General features: G+C 38.6%; 2 pseudogenes; both read right to left on the reverse strand.

Moving 5' to 3' along the window:
- Window positions 1-509: 509 nt before the first annotated feature.
- Window positions 510-1,501, reverse strand: LOC149248782 (inactive glucose-6-phosphate 1-dehydrogenase 4, chloroplastic pseudogene; annotated as a pseudogene).
- An 8,003-nt stretch (window positions 1,502-9,504) lies between these two features.
- On the reverse strand, window positions 9,505-14,877 carry LOC149248783 (inactive glucose-6-phosphate 1-dehydrogenase 4, chloroplastic pseudogene; annotated as a pseudogene).
- Window positions 14,878-17,844: the final 2,967 nt, after the last annotated feature.

Below are 17,844 nucleotides of genomic sequence, written 5' to 3' on the forward strand. Positions count from 1 at the left end.
CAACATTGATGTGGAACCACGGAGACTTGCATGAAAAATTGAACTTCTTGCTATTGTGTCTCGCATGAATCCAATCATATTTTGTTGCTGTGTTCTTGACATTGCCACTGTATTTCAATGGATTGAATGGATCCAGTTTCGATCTTTTTGAAACCCTAGTTGTAGCTTCTTTGGAAACCACAACTATTTCCATGCAAACTTTATCTGCAAACAAATGGTTGGTCATATTTACTTTTCAACAAAGAATAATATCGGAAATACAATCAAGTAATTGAAATAATGACATTAATAAGTAATTAATTTAGACCCTTATGCTTTATAAGCCCCATTCTAGCTTTGATAAAAAAACGGGACTCCATCCTAGTGTGCATTATCAATATATAAAGTTGTAACTATGAAAGTTGGATTAAGACTGTTCAAGAGGACATCAGATTTGTCCCCATCTTATAAAACTCTCACTTTATAATGACCAAGGACAACATCTTCAAGGTGTAGCTTTCTCATTGACCTCAAAACCTTAACCTGTAGAGCTTTTCATTTCGAATATCTTCTCCATCAAGACCTACTAGTGGTTCCATAGAAAATAAGGAAATAGTCTGCAAAATATCATTTTAGATGATATCGTGGACGATTCCATATTTTTTAAAATACCTTCCTCTTCCTTCCATCCCCCAATCTTCTAATACTATCACCTGTACATTTCATATGTATGTCTAGCTCCATAAAGGCACAAATACAAGATTAGAGAAGTAAAATACTGTCAGGTTCTCGATGAGATCCCTCCATAGAAGATGATCTATCCTGTAAATTTTCTTCTCTGAATATTTAGAAAGCAAACCATGTGTCAACTTCTTTGAAGATTCTGTGTCATATCCAAAAGTCATTCTCAGCGATTAAACGATTCCATCCCCTTTTGCTCTGAGCATTATCTGCTACACGTCACCACATTGAGAAGGGCTTCTTTTGGTATAGACAAGTAAAAAATCATATTCGTTGTCCCTCTAAACTCTAATTGTCGCATTTGTGAATCAAGCCTTTCCATTCCTTCACAGTCACCATAATCTCCAAACAGATAGAAAGTCCTCCTGAGGAACGCATTCATCGTCTCACCACGGTTTTCTTGATGATCTGTTCTACATGTTAAATTCCTTGCAATGATAGATCATAAGTCTTCATCTGTTAAATGAATTCTTGACTAACCAAATATCACAACATTCTTAGGAAGGCATCCACTGTAATAAAGAGAAAACAATGTGGGAAATATCTTGTTTCTAGCTAATTCACCAGTAGCTCCTATAACTGCAATGCATAAAGAGGGGCCTCGAGATTCTTTAAAAATCTATGAATAATTTTCTCTCAAAGATATATCATGTTCAATTTTAGGAGCAGGGCCTCCAATATCATTTAGATTCTCTGCATGGTCAGTTGTCTTTGGTCTTACACTGACTGTGATTTCAGGTTCATCTGTGGGATAGTTTGCGACTTCCAAAGGTCGCAACATCGCGCTACAACAGAGTCATGTCCTTTGACTACCATCCTTGAGATATAAGAATGAGATGATGCAACTTGGGTGGAACTACAACTCATTGGAGGTTACGTAATCACTTGTTACTCAAGTTGCACTTTCTGGAGTAGTTCAAGGTTTAGAACTATGACTAGTCGAGGTTGCGGGTCACAACGTAATGCAGGTCACATATCTTGGCTGCCCACTTGAGGACTTTGAGTGTGACTTAGCGACCATTAGTTGCAGAGTCGCATCTGGAGCGAGGTCGAACCTCCAACACTTATTTAAGGCTCCGAATATGCGATCTTACAACTCAGAGAAGCAGCATGGTCGCAGGTCGCGTTTAGAGCTTCGTCTCTGAGCATCATTTCCTACAACTTCGCGACTTGCCTAGCTACTATGATGGTCAAGCCAAAGTCTCAACCTGCCGTGGTGGCGTAATTATCAGCACATGATGCATTCCTATGGGTCTGCCATGATATTTTTCATGCTGTAAAATCGGCGATGTACCATCTAGTAATCATACGTCGATCGTGAAAGCTAACCGATGTTATGTTTCAGTCAAGACAGATCGATCATTTAAGAGCATGGGGATTCTTTGAACCAAAAAATGATGTGTTTTCTTTGTATAATAGCTTCGTCTCCGGCAAGGTCCATTGACAACACGCTAAGGTCTTTGTGGGGCATGAATTCATTATACATGCCTCCAAACAATGGTAGTTGGTTATTACTAATCGTATTAAATATCTGAAACAGACCCAGTTCCATTTTCTGGGCTCACATAACCAGCTTAAAAACACTCCCCTTAGTCGAAAATAGAGAAGTGGTACACCCAATTACCTCCTCCTCCATGATAGGTTTGATTGGGAGGTGTCACACTGGTCTCAACTTGATAACATCGGGTCCTACCAGGTGGGTCTGCTCATCGCTATGCGTTTCCTCATGCTCATACTCCAAATGGTTTTCCAATGAAACGACGGTAATTGATTAAGAAGGAAGATATTTGCCTTTTATAAATGAGTATCCCTTGGTGCATAGATGAGGTTATTGGCCCTAGCTAAACAATACGACTAACTCACTCAGAAAAACAAGGCTATCGCTATATAGGCAAGCGAGGCCTTGAAGGTCTGAAGTCAGTCCATGTTGTGTTATAGTTTAACCATAATCGACGAATCTGAACTTTGATTATATCGTGCCCATTCTTGATCTTCCTTTGCGGCTTGATATTCTTCTGAAGAGTCAAATCTAGTGGTCAAATAAAACCTCTTCAACGTGATTCCTGAAACTTTTTCTTTTAAAGGTATGGTTTCAAATCACTGCATAATTTGGGCCACCCATCGTTAATTCCATCACCAAAACTTCTCATCACCCTTGAGTGCGATGTATATCTTTGCTTTTTTTAATGAGAGGAAATTTAACAATTACCCCATAAAAAGCATTGTCCTAACTCCTTGTAATAATGCTTAAGGTTGAGAGAAATGATGGTGGCAGAGTTGTTTCAATATATATCTATACAGCAACAACCATTATGCATAATATATGTATGTATATTAACAAAAAAATCTTCCCTGCTTACGTTCCCTCATTGTCAAAACCCTTCAAGCCAACATTTGACATTAGTTTTGTGGTGAACGGTTGCCTTGTTGGACATGTGCCCAAGCCACCTCCCCTTGATCCCTGCAGAGAAGGTGAAACAAACCAATCACTTTACCCAAACAAAAAACACATGTATATATTTGCGCATGGAAGCATGGAACTTAATGAAAATAATGGAAATAACTCATTAAAGGAACATGCATCCCAAGTATCCCAAATTAAGGTGCCATACATTGTATGGTTAAGTGAATTATGCTTTCATTTGGAAATCAGTTCAACATTCAAGCATCTTAATGGGCTTCCTAATTACAAGTGGTCATGGTATTATATGAGGCCCAAGGTAATTTCCTACTCATAGGTTGAACGCCTAAGAATATTTGTTAACAAGCGTCTTAGATAGTGAGGACTAATTTAGAACAGGGTTGGACCCTCAATCACACATTCCAGAGTTATAAGGATGCAAGGGAAAGATATAATTCCCATAGAACCAAACGCACATGGTGAGGTGAAGGATCTGTCAAGGGCATGAGGAAAATGTGATACTATGACTCCCACGATGATGCCATGTCATGTCAATGGGAGCGCACCCCTAGAGGCATGTGGATATGGTGACAATAGGGAGGAGATCACTCTTCTGACAATATAGGGTTTCTCCCAAACCCTAATATTTTCACTCTAACAGGAAGCCATGTTGAACGCATGCTTGTTCAAACATAGGACATCCACTTATCATGATGCGTATCATGCGAATATGAGTTTTAAAATCATGAGAGACTCTTAACGCATTAATGAATCCATTGACCTTCCAAACCCTAATGCGATTCTAAGGCCTATATCTAAGATAAAACATAATGTGTGAATGTGATGGATGAAACATGAGTGGGCATACCAAAGGGGTTGGATAGTCAAGGCCATTAGGAGAGCAACCAGTTGGGGTCCTATCAAAAACCCTAGAAGCTCAGGGTGAGTGGTGGGGTACCCAAAATTTTGAATATGCCCAAAAATTTGGGTGGTGTTGTAAAGGCTACAACAATTGTCGAACCATTGGTAGAATCTAGTATCTCTGTCAACACCCCTGTAGTAGTCTGAGTGTGAATAATGATGCAAGGGAATATTGCACAGATGCTATGGGCACCTCTTGCGTTGCCACGACCTTTGCAAGTATGCCCTCCCTTGTGCCTTAGCTAGGTCTTTCCAGTTAGTAAACACCCAATTAACAGTTCACACATGTCGGTAGTTGATGATGATGCAAAGAATAGGGCAGAGGGCTTATTGTATTCAAAATTTTAAAAGTAAGTTTTTGGTGTTGCTCCACTGCCAGCGGGCCTGGACAATACCCCTATGGAGTCACTTCAAGAAATCACAAATGTTGCTCTGCTGCTAGTGAGCTTGGTCAATAGCTCGGCAGAGTCATTGCATTACCTCTCTGCGCAGAAAGCCTTTCTCGATCCTTTACCCTTTATTTGGTTTCATTTTCTTTTACTTGTGCATTTGCACTTATTTCTGGGCATTCATTGCGCCAGAGCGGATGAGAGACCCCGATTTATTTTACGAGCAAGAGAGGTTGTTTCTTATTTGATAGGAACTAAGGGATACCCTGATTTAGGTTTCCCTTATGCCAAGCTTCAACATCTCATTTCCAGTTAGCAAGTGAACAATGAACACAAGTCATTGAAACAATAAAGACCACACTGAGCACGAGTTTCAGGTTATGGGTATAGGTCATTAAAACTTATTAGGGTTCCCCATGAGTAATCTGTTCTTATTTCCCTTGTTAATAAATTAGAATCGCAGGAGATATATAGATGATGCAAATTTGATCACTGGTTCTAAGAGAGGCTACCCATTGGTAGAATCATCACAACTTCACACAATCATAGGGCTAGGGTTTAAGTTCTAGGGCTAGGTGACCAGGAAACTCTCCTAGGGTTTACAAACAGGTGTGAAGAGGTCGAAGAAATGCACTTTGAGGTTGGAACAAGAGAAAAAAGGTGAGAGAACGCTATTCATGGCACCACAGGTTTGAAAACTTCAGGATCATGAAGGCTGATGTAGCGGCACACAACATAGGGGAAATTTCCAGGCTAGGTCAAAGGTGAGTGTGTACCAAGCGAGAGGGAAAGTGTATGATGCAATGAAGAAGACACGGCTAATGACACAATGTAATGCTATGTGTAGAAGAGATCAACTAATTGCAATTAAAGGACCAACACAATGCATATGAAGAGATTTCATGAATGTCATTCAACAACAAAAAAATGCAAGGACATAAGTGCAAAAAGAAACAAGCGGGGAACTAACTACGTACGGTAAAGAAAATGAAGCATGGGAATTTAAATCATAAAGAAAATTCTAATAAGCCAACTAATAAGAAGAACTAAAACCTAACTAGTCTAAACCCTAAATCCTAATTTAACCAAAGCATAGGTTGGGTTATGTTAAATCAAACTTCTAAAGCAGCCACTGCAGCAATTCCTGACCTGTCAAAACAAAGATGACAACAATCAGAACTTGTGACAAGAGTTGTGCAAAAAATAAAATGCTTACCTGTAAAGTATGCACAACAGAAAGAAAACATCATCTACTTGTAGGGAAACATGCTAGAAAAGACCTTTCAATGGAAATCGCAACCTGATGCTGGTAAGCCAAAGCACAGGCATGAAATTTAAAGTCATCCATCCATGAAATAGATTCGTTTATGCTTAACCCTAAATACAATGCAAGTAAGGAAAGATGTTGCTAGCTAATAAAGGAATCTACTAGATTAATCCGATTAGCAGCCCTATCATGATGTAGAGGATGATCAACTTGATAACCCTGAAAAGGGGGGCCTCTTTCGGGTGTAACTAAGATCCCTAAGGATTCAAACACAAAAACCCTAATTTCAGTAAACCTAGTTTGAAATTGTTCATAGACTTCGTCAAGGACGTGAGGACCTGACATAACCATCAACGGAAGCTGAAGTGCCTCATCATCCTAGCCAACCTCTGAACCTTCAAATGACACACCATCAAATATTGGTAGCTTCGCAAGATTTGTATATGGATGTATATGGTTATCGGTGGTTGTGACTAGACAACTATCAGCGAAAATATTATGGATTGGATCCATTCTCTGAATATTGATAGATTGGCAGCCCAACAAGTGAGATTCTTTAGATTCTCGGGAATGAACCGAATTAACCGAAAGAGTGTCAGGCAGAGGAGAGATCAGGTGATTGCCATCTCCCCATATAGGAGATTGTAATACATCATTTGATAGTGTATGTTGACAGACTTCACTAGCTCGACAACAATCAAAAAGATTTAAGACAATGGCTAGAGCACTCCCTACAACAAACAAATTAGGGTATAGAGGTTGATGCACATCAGTTGAAAGGTGATGGAAATATTTGATCATAGAGACATTGCTTGAATCAAAGGATTTCCAAGATGAACTCACATCTAGGGAGATGATGTTGAGAGGAGTGTGATGTGCATAAACCCTAACTTCAGAAACCCTAATTCAACTTGGTTCAGGGGTCTCATTAGGAACATGAGAACCTGACATAACCATTAGCAGAAGCTGAAGTGCCTCAACTACCTGATGAGTCCCTAAACATTTGAAAGGTGGATCATCAAATTTTGGGGGCTTCGTAGGATCAACAAATGGATACGTAGGATAATCACCAGAGGTGTGAGTGAATATATTTATGGTATAATAAGAATTATTGAAACCACCAGTTGGATCAAGTTGGGTATCTGACACATAAGGCTCTTCTTGGATTGGAAGTGAAGAGGGATTAATGAGAGAACCGGCTTAAGATGGGCAAGATGCATGGTCCTCTTCTCTACCTATTAAATACTGCGAGTGGAGAAGATCAGGCATAAGAGATTCAGAATCTGCATCCCTTAACTGTGAAACATCACCCCCATGTGCATGATTTCCATCAATGCAAGCAATATAAAGATATGAATGATCTAAAGGAACCATCGGTGCAGTAGACCCATGGACTAAATCAGGGTAGAATGGATTCATGGGGTCAGATGAAGGGTCACCGATCGTACCTGGAGTCACATTCTGCCCATATATGTTCGCCAAAGAGAAAGATGGATTTGTAGGCCTGATGTGGTCTGTAGATTTGATAGGACGGTCAAACTTACTTGAGAAAAGACCAAATCCATCATGTGCAGGTGAATGAGATCCCAGGATATAGTGAGACATATGTTGAATGGACTTGATCGGGGTTCCATCAACAGGAAGACATGTTATGTAATTTTCAGATTCAATATCCAAAATATGTATGAGGGATTTAGAGGCGAGACCATCAAATCCATTTCCTAGAAAGCATTGCTCATCTTTTGAACCATTTACGACCACAATCTTATTATGTAATAAGTCAAGAGGAGGATGAGAAATCCCACAAATAATAATCTCTTCCTCGGGGGCTTGAGGTTGTTCCAGATTATGAGAGATAGGCAAAAAAACTTATGGGTAGAATCTGGACACTTTGTAATATAAAATTACGATGATACTCATGTGAAACAGGACTTGTTTTTAATTGAAAATGTTGTAAAGAAACGAGAATCAATCGTTGAAAATTTATATTCAAATCCACCCAGTCGAGATCACTTTCAAGAAATTCAAAACAAAGATGCACATATCTGAAAGAAAAATCCTCTAAATGTTCTTCAGGTTTCATCCTACGCTCATTTATTCTCGTTAACACATCTTGAAAATTGTACCTGTCAAATGCTTGTTGGAGCTTACCAAGGAGTTGCTCGAACGAAAGAATGGATGTCGCCAACAACGTGTGCCACCATTGCTTGGCGCAACCTTCAAGGATGAGGGAGAATACCACACAAGAAAAATCTTCATCATCGATCTCGAAAGATTCAAAAAACTCGAGGAAATAAAAAATGTGCTCGATTATGGGTGTTCCATCCTCACCATCAAACTTTAACTGAGACAAGTGATGGAGCTGCTCCTGGGGGATGGAAAATCGAAAAATAGACAAACCAGATAAACACCGCGGGAGCAAGATTCTAGTCGGAGCCATCAACAGATATGAGACTAAATTGCAATCTCCAAGGGCTTAGCTGGTCATCTGGCCCTCTTTCTAGTGCCAATTTATTGACGGGCCAAAATGTACTGCCAACGACTAAGGGGTCTCCCCGGTGTGAAGTCCCAATTAGACCTCATACCATTTGGGATAGGAGTCCCATCAGGTATGTGGGCTCGGTTGCCACCATGAATATTTTCTGCTCTTGGTTATCAAATGAGAAGGTGCCAGAGTGGGGCAAGAATGAACTGCTCGGGCAACGAAACAAAATCAGCCCAAGATTGACAAATTGTAGAAAGAGGACTAAACAAGTCACAACAACGATAAGAAGAGATAAATGACGAGGGCGATTAGTGAGCTAAAACCCCATCGGACATAATAAATAGGAACATGCCGGAGGTCAATTGAGAAGTAGTTCACAATAGGTCACCGACATGGCAAGGAACAAGTAAACACAGATTCAAAAGCGAAAACATACATGCAACCACTATGTATCAAAATATAACATCTTGCGTATATGAAAGCACAGATACAAATATGGTGATGTTCCAGACAACTAATACAACCACCATGAGTGAGCATGGGAATCCATGCTAAAGATAAAAGAAAACATCTTATTAATATGCTGCAACTTCAAATACATATCATACAATTGGTCATTACCCAATAGTGGAACGTGGGCAATTCATACCATTGCTCAATGTCAAAACCCTATCCCTACTGCAAACTCACTCTCCTAGCTACCAAGAGCTGAGTGGCCCTAGCTTTCAAACATCAATCAACTATCTATATTCGCCTCAACTCAAGTGGTAAATTCCTCACTCAATGGGGCATGAGGAAACATTTATAGAGATGAGGTGAATGTTCACCTACCATGACCCTTGACCTACCCTCATGACTCTTGAACTTCCTCAATGCTCCCTCATGCATGTTCCTTAGTACATGCTTAATTAATCTCAACATAACTGTTGACACCATGATGAGAACATTTTCATACTAATAGAGGAAAGAATTTTGGGAGGAGAGAAGTCTTGAGAAACCCTAGAGTTGGTTCTGGTTGCCAAAATTGATGTGGAACCACGGAGACTTGGATGAAAAATTGAACTTCTTGATATAATTTGTGTCTTGCATGAATCCAATCATCTTTTGTCATTGTGTTCTTGGCATTGCCACTGTATTTCAAGGGATTGAATGGATCCAATTTTGATCTTTTTGAAACCATAGTTGTAGCTTCTGTGGAAACCGCAACTCTTTCCATGCAAACATTATCTGCAAACAAATGGAATTGGTCATATTTACTTTTCAACAAAGAATAATACCGGAAATATAATCAAGTAATTGAAAGAATGACATTAATAAGTAATTAATTTAGACCCCTATGCTTTATAAGCCCCATTCTAGCTTTTATCAAGAAAGGGACTCCATCCCAGCGTGCATTATCAATATATAAACCTACAGCTATGAAAGTTGGAGTAAGACTGTTCAAGAGGACATCGGATTTGTCCCCATCTTTTAAAACTCTCGCTTTATAATGACTAAGGACAACATCTTCAAGGTGTAGCTTTCTCATTGACCTCAAAACCTTAACCTGTAGAGCTTTTCATTTCGAATATATTCTCCATCAAGACCTACTGGAGGTTCCATAGAAAATAAGGCAATAGTATGCAAAATATGACTTTGGACGATATCACAAATGATTCCATATTTCTTAAAATATCGTCCTCTTCCTTCCATCCCCCAATCTTCTAATACTAACATCTGTACATTTCGTACGTATGTCCAGCTCCATAAAGGCACAAAGACAAGATTAGAGAAGCAAAATACTCTCGGGTTCTTGATGAGATCCCTCCCTAGAAGATGATCTATCTTGTAAATTTGCTGCTCTAATTATTTAGAAAGCAAACCCTGTGTCAACTTCGTTGAAGATTCTGTGTCATATCCAAAGGCATTCTCAACGATTAAACGATTTTATCCCCTTTTGCTCTAAGAATTATCTGCTATACATTGCCACATTGAGAAGGGCTTCATTTGGTATAGACAGGTAAAATATCCTATTTGCTGTCCTGCTGGACTCTAATTATTGCATTTGTGAATCAAGCCTTTCCATTCCTTCACAGTGATCATAATCCCCAAACAGATAGAAAGTCCTCCTAAGGAACGCATCCATATTCTCACCACGATTTTCTTGGTGATCTGTTCTATATGTTAAATTCCTTGCAATGATATATCATAAGTATTCATCTATTAAATGACTTCTTGAATAACCAAATATCCCAACATTCTTAGGAAGACATTCACTGTAATAAAGAGCAAACAATGTGGGAAATATCTTGTTTCTAGCTAGTCCACCAGTAGCTCCTATAATTGTAATGCATAGAGAGGGGCCCGGAGATTCTTTAAAAATTGTGAATCATTTTCTCTCAAAGATATATCATGTTCAGTTTTAGGAGTAGGGCCTCCAATATCATTTAGATTCTCTGCATGGTTAGTTGTCTTCGGTCTTGCACTGATTGTGATTTCAGGTTCATCTTTGGGCTAGCTTGCGACTTCCAGAGGTCACAAAATCGCGTTATAACAGAGTCGCATCCTTTGGCTTCCTTGCCTGAGATATAAGAACGCGATGACACAACCTGGTTGGAACTGCGACTCATTGGAGGTCCCGAAGTCACGTGTTACTCAGGTCGTACTTTCTGGAGTAGTTCGAGTTCAGAACTATGAGTAGTGGAGGTCGCAGGGTCGCAACGTAACGCGGGTCGCATCTCTTGGCTACCCACTTGAGGTCTTCAAGTGTGACTTAGCGACCATTAATCGCAGAGTCGCATCTGGAGTGAGGTCGCACCTCCAACACTTGTTTAAGGCTCCGAAGTTGCGATCTTGCAACTCAAAGAAGCAACATGGTCGTAGGTCGCTTTTAGAGCTTCGCCTCTGACCATCGTCTCCTGCGACTTCGCAACTTGCCTAGCTGTTGCAATGGTCAAGCCAAAGTCTCAACCTGCCATGGTGGCGCAATTATGAGTGCGTAATGCATTCTTTGGGTTTGCTATGAGATTTTTCCTACTATAAAATCGGCGATGTACCATATGCTAATCATACGTTAAACTTTAAATCTAACAGGTGTTATGTTTTAGTCAAGAGAGCTCGACCATTTGAGAGCATGGGGAGTCTTTAAACCAACAGATGATGTGTTTTCTTTGTATAAGAGCTTCGTCTCTGGGATGGTCCATTGAAAACAAGGTGAGGTCTCTATGGGGCATGACTTCATTATACATGCCTCCAAACAACGGTGTTTAGTTATTACTGATCGTATTAAATCTGTGAAACGGACCTAGTTCCTTTTTCTGGGCTCACATAGCCAACTTAAAAACGCTTCCCTTGGTTGAAAATAGAGATGCGGTACACCCAATTCCCTGCTCCTCCACGACATGTTTGATTGGGAGGTGTCACTCTAGCCTGGACTTGATAACATCGGGTCCTACCAGGTGGGCCTGCTCATCGTTATGTGTTTCCTCATGCTAATACTCCAAAGGATTTTCCAACGAAATGACAATAATTGATTAAGAAGGAAGATATCCGCCTTTTATACATAAGTATCCCTCGACGCATAGATGAGGTTATCAGCCCTAGCTAAACAATACGACTAACTCACTCAGAAAAACAAGGCTACTTCTATATAGGCAAGCGAAGCCTTGAAGGTCTAAAGTCATTCCATGTTGTGCTATAGTTTAACCATAATCGCCGAATCTAAATTTCGATTACATCATGCCCATTCTTGATCTTCATTTGTAGCTTGATATTCTTTTGAAGAGTTGAATTTGGTGGTCAAATAAAATGTCTTCAACGCGATGCCTGAAACTTTTCCTTTTAAAGGTATGGTTTCAGATCACTGCATAATTTGGGCCACCCATCGTTAATTCCATCACCAAAACTTCTTGTCACCCTTGAGTGCGATCCATATCTTTGTGTTTTTTTAATGAGAGGAAATTTAACAATTATCCCATGATGAGTGTTGTCCTAACTCCTTGTAATAATGCTTAAGGTCGAGAGAAATGATGGTGGCGGAGTTGTTTCGACATATATCTATACAACAACCACCGTTACACCTCGTATATGTATGTATATTAACAAAATAGTCTTCCCTGCTTACGTTACCTCATTGTCAAAACCCTTCAAGCCCGCATTTGACATTAGTTTTGTGTTGAATGGTAGCCTTGTTGGACATGTTCCCGAGCCACCTCCCCTGGATCCCTGCAAAGAAGGTGAAACAAACCAATCACTTTACCCAAACAACAAACACATGTATATATTTGCGCATGGAAGCATGGAACTTAATGAAAATAATGGAAATAGCTCATTAAAGGAACATGCATCCAAAGTATCCCAAATTAAGGTGCCATATATTGTATGGTTAAGTGAATTATGCTTTCATTTGGAAATCGGTTCAACATTCAAGCATCTTAATGGGCTTCCTAATTACAAGTGGTCATGTTATTATATGAGGCCCAAGGTAATTTCCTACTCATAGTTGAACGCCTAAGAATATCTGCTAACAAGCGTCTTTGATAGTGAGGACTAATTCAGAACAGGGTTGGACCCTCAATCACACATTCCAGAGTTATAAGGATGCAAGGGAAAGATATAATTCCCATAGAACCAAACGCACATGCTGAGGTGAAGGATCTGCCAAGGGCATGAGGAAAATGTGTTGCTATGACTCCCACGATGATGCCATGTGATGTTGATGGGAGCGCACCCCTAGAGGTATGCGGATATGGTGACAACAGGGAGGGAATCACTCTTCTGACAATATAGGGTTTCTCCCAAACCCTAATATTGTCACCCTCATGGGAAGCCACCTTGAATGCATGCTTGTTCAAATATAGGACATCCAATGATCACGATGCATATCATGCGAAGATGAATTTTAAAATCATGAGAGACTCTTAACGCATTAATGAAGCCATTGACCTTCAAAACCCTAATGCGATTTTGAGGCCTATATCTAAGATAAAACATGATGCGTGAATGTGATGCATGAAACATGAGTGGGCGCACCAAAGGGGTTGGATAGGCAAGGTCGTTGGGAGAGCAACCAGTTGGGGTCCTATCAAAAACCCTAGAAGCTCGGGGTGAGTGGTGGGGTACCCAAAATTTTGAATATGCCCAAAAATTTGGGTGGCGTTGTAAAGGCTACGACAACGTATAACTCCAATTCTATCTGGAAAGTCTCTCCTCCCATCAGTGAGTCTGGTAATCATGTCGAGACTCTCCCCTTAGCATTTTCGTTTCTTCACAGTCAAAAAAAATATCCAACTACAGTCGGGTACCTTGGGTCTTAGGACTCATTGTCTAGCCTCAAGTCCTGTACCTTTTCAGACTTCCTTTGAGTGTTTTCCCACTGTTTTATTCCACCAAGCTCTAGGATCCCTCACTGGATCCTTTCCCCAGATGGTAATTGTTTCTTGATAACTGTTTCTTTTAACTACTCGAAACAATTTTATTTTTATTAACATATCTGAACTCCTAATTATCCATTAATTAGGTAACCAAATGTATACTAGCCTTCCAGCCTCAGTCATTGTTATTTTAACAACATAAAGTAAGAATTTAATGTAGTAAAACATAAAAATTGAAACTCAATAACTACTATAATTTTCTTTTATGAACCTTGAGATGTTACAGATTCTAATGAGAAAAAATAAATAATTAAATTCAATTAATTATAAATACAAAGAAAAATTACATTTAAATATACTCCAAAAGAAAAAGAAAAAACACAGCTGATTTCTCGATAAAAATATATATATATATATCAGCAAAATTTTGATAAAAAATAATAAACAGAAAAAATAAAAACCTAAATAATTAATTAATTATATAAAATAATGGCATATCCATTAAAAGTATTTTCAGACATTTCCCTTCTGGTTGGGACTAAATTCTGGTCGGTTAATAATGTTAAAATCAGATTGGAAATATGAACTTATTCAAACAAGGGGAGCTGCAACGCAGCGAGTCCCTGCGTGAAGTTAAGGTTGTCTATTACGCACTACAAAGTAGGGGAAATATGACAATGTACTGAGTTTTTAAGAAGCAAGTTGAACCTGTCCACTACTGCTAAGAAGTTTTATACTGTGCATCCGAGTGAGATAGCAAATTGACATTGATTTTTGCTGCATCGAGTTGCTTTCGTAAGAGCAAAAGGTAGGCAAAAGCCTTAATGGCAAAACTATTACACACTGTAGTTGATCTGATTCAAGCTGCATCGAGTTGCTTTCGTAAGAGCAAAAGGTAGGCAAAAGCCTTAATGGCAAAACTATTACACACTGTAGTCGATCTGATTCAAGCTGCATCGAGTTGCTTTCCGAAGAGCAAAAGGTAGGCAAAAGCCTTAGGACACGGACATTGACTGTAGGCCGAGAGATACATGCTGTCTGTAGTTGACCAGAGCCGGTGATGGCGGACCCGAATGCATATTTGAAGCATCCGTTGTAGACCTGTAATAGAGAAAGAAGCGGGGAAATAAGACAATGCGTAAGATAATCCAAAAGAGATGTTAGTTTTTTTTTGGTTTCTTTTTCCTTTGTCTTTCGACTTCTGATTCTGAATATCATTTGTAAGCAATCATGAAGTAGGATGTGTCTGACTAAGGACACAAAACAAGTTTAAAAAAGTATGATAGAAAACATACATCGAAAGCTTTGGTAGCTTTAGCTGAAAACCCCCAGCATTCAACCATGCTAGTTCTACGTTTTTTAATATGCCTGCCTGAGCAACATATTGTTTGTATGAACAGTACCCGCATGTAAAATTAAATGTGCATATTGAAGTATTTTTCTATGGATGCAAGTATACCATTGATTGTAATCTGGTAGTTTGATTACTTGTTCTGTATGCATGCTTGAAAGTGATAATGTGTTAGCTTATTTATTTATTCTTACTTTGGGAGTTTTGTATTCCTTAAATCTAAAGCTTAGAGCATTGGCCATGATGCAGAGAGCGACAGAAGAAATATACCAGTTCCTCATGCAAGCAAACAATGAAAGCTTTAGCTGAAAACCCCCAGCATTCAACCATGCTAGTTCTACGTTTTTTAATATGCCTGCCTGAGCAACATATTGTTTGTATGAACAGTACCCGCATGTAAAATTAAATGTGCATATTGAAGTATTTTTCTATGGATGCAAGTATACCATTGATTGTAATCTGGGAGTTTGATTACTTGTTCTGTATGCATGCTTGAAAGTGATAATGTGTTAGCTTATTTATTTATTCTTACTTTGGGAGTTTTGTATTCCTTAAATCTAAAGCTTAGAGCATTGGCCATGATGCAGAGAGCGACAGAAGAAATATACCAGTTCCTCATGCAAGCAAACAATGAAGCACTTCCAGAAGGATTAACAGTCCCATAGTCATTCAGTGATCTTATGGCCGATATGAGGGCCAATCCATATGATGCCAAGACATTTGCTTTGAAGATGAAAGCAATGGTATGTCTTGCCTCAATTTCTATTTGCTTTTGCAGGCATTTTACGCCTATTTTTTTGTGGGTTGTACAGTGTTGCATATGGGTTACAACTAACACAGCTAATTGAATATTTCATACGACTATCTTCTTCCTCTTTTAGTGAAATTTAACATCGTATGTTAAAAGTGTCAAAATTTGTGTTTTTGTTGAATATGATATTGCCTAATATTGAACAAGGCAGATGATACTGAATTGCAGAGGACATTCATTTCATTAATGTCTGACAAATGACCACTAAAGAGGTCAATGGGATTAAAAGATACATCTTGTGTGAATACAATGTGGAAGTGTAAAAGCAGCTTATAGGCAATGCAGAAAAGAATATACTATATTTCATGTAGTTTTGAATTCTCAATTCAGTACTTACAACATGGAAATGCACAGACGAGTTTGCAATGCAATTGAGATCAACCATGTGAAAGGCTGCTTTATTACAGGTTGACACAATAATGAAACATTGGATTAAAGCTTCTTTCGTTTCATATGAATGATGAGGATTCATAAAGTGGTTTTAAGTGTCGCGAATTGAACTTATTAAAGGGTTAATCAGGAAGCTTAATGTGCAATGATGTCTAAAGGGCCCAACGCAATGAACATAGAGTCACAGACCAAGCATATCAACTTCCGGAGATAGATCTCTGTAGTAGACTAATTCTTTTTCATGGCACTAGATTGCAGCAATTGCTTGTTGGCTGTTGTAAGTTTTCTCCTTTTGAATTGGACAAGGCCATATGAAGGATAGGAGATATAGAGCCATTCAACATAGACTAAGCATATCAACTGCCATTCATGAAAGCCTCATTGCCTGTTAAACAAACTGGGATACTTTTCAAACCACTCACTCTTAAACATAAATATATCATTCAATATCTAAGAGATACTACCTGACATCTAGCATCTCTGCCTGGACTGCTTTATCTTCCAACAATCTCCCAATTTGATCTCTTTAGGTAGGTTGGCGCATGGCGGGTATTCCATGTGGCTTGGAGCACGCATTATTGGCACACATATGTAACAACAAATATACACCAATGTGAACCACGGTACAATGACCAAGCAATTTTTTAAATGTTAATGTAAAATATATATGGGTGCAACCTTAGAACTAGTGTAAGGCCTTAAACATAAGATTCTGGATATGATATATATGTAGAAGCCTGAGTCCATATGCCATAGGTATATTGGCAAGATTAACATTACTATTAATGTATAGTATAAGCAGGGAAAAACAGTAAACTTACAAGAGCGTTGGTCACAAAACAAGATTTACAAAAATGTCTATATCTACTTATCGCAATGGCGTTTGTCTCTAAGAACTTTAGAAACTTCAGCCTTTTTCATTTCAGACATCAGACATTTCAAACAGTGTATCAACATAAGAGCTTCTGTGTAACATCAGAAAGTGATAAAACTTCAAGTCGAAGTCATAAAAGGGGTGAGTGTAATTCCTATAAGCCTCAAAGCCATAATTACTTTTGAAATGGCACTGCTGTAGATTTCAATGTCGGTGGATATTTTGATTAAGATTTTTCAAATGTTTCAATGGGATTGAAGATTGGTAGACTTTGTTTCATAAAAACTAGCATCGATCACTCTGAGTTGTTAACCGCAGATCCATTAAGCAATGGAGGCCAGGTGGAAACCCTGAGTGGTTATGACCTAGTACGACGCCACTATATGGATCGGGGCTGCAAAAAGCAATCCATATTCAGCTATACAGGGAAAAAATGTTGAAAAAGATTAAAGAAAAAATTCTTTTAACCATAATAGTAAAACTCTTGTATTATAAGAACTCTTGTAAAACTCTTGTATTTTGTATTATAAGATTGATCACAGTAGCTTTACAGTAAAGAGTGCTAATATAAATATACAATACAAAATTCTTGGTAAATTAGGAACTAGAAGTACAAGAAACAAAAGACTGATTACAGTAGCTTTACAGTAAAGAGTATTGATATAAATATTTAATACATAATTGTTGGTAAATTAGGAACTATAAGTACAAGAAACGAAACACTCATTAGAATACATTTATAGTAAATAGTACCGATATAAATTCATGTTACAGAATTATTGATAAAAGAGGAACTATAACTATAACAACCTAATACCTAGAATCTACATACATTCGGCAGAATCGAAAGTCTCCCCTCACATACCATAAAGATGGAAAATCTT

This window comes from Pinus tabuliformis, chromosome 7 (genome assembly GCF_031772625.1).
Source record: "Pinus tabuliformis cultivar Carrire ecotype Pingquan chromosome 7, CPIR1, whole genome shotgun sequence".
Lineage (NCBI taxonomy): Eukaryota > Viridiplantae > Streptophyta > Pinopsida > Pinales > Pinaceae > Pinus > Pinus tabuliformis.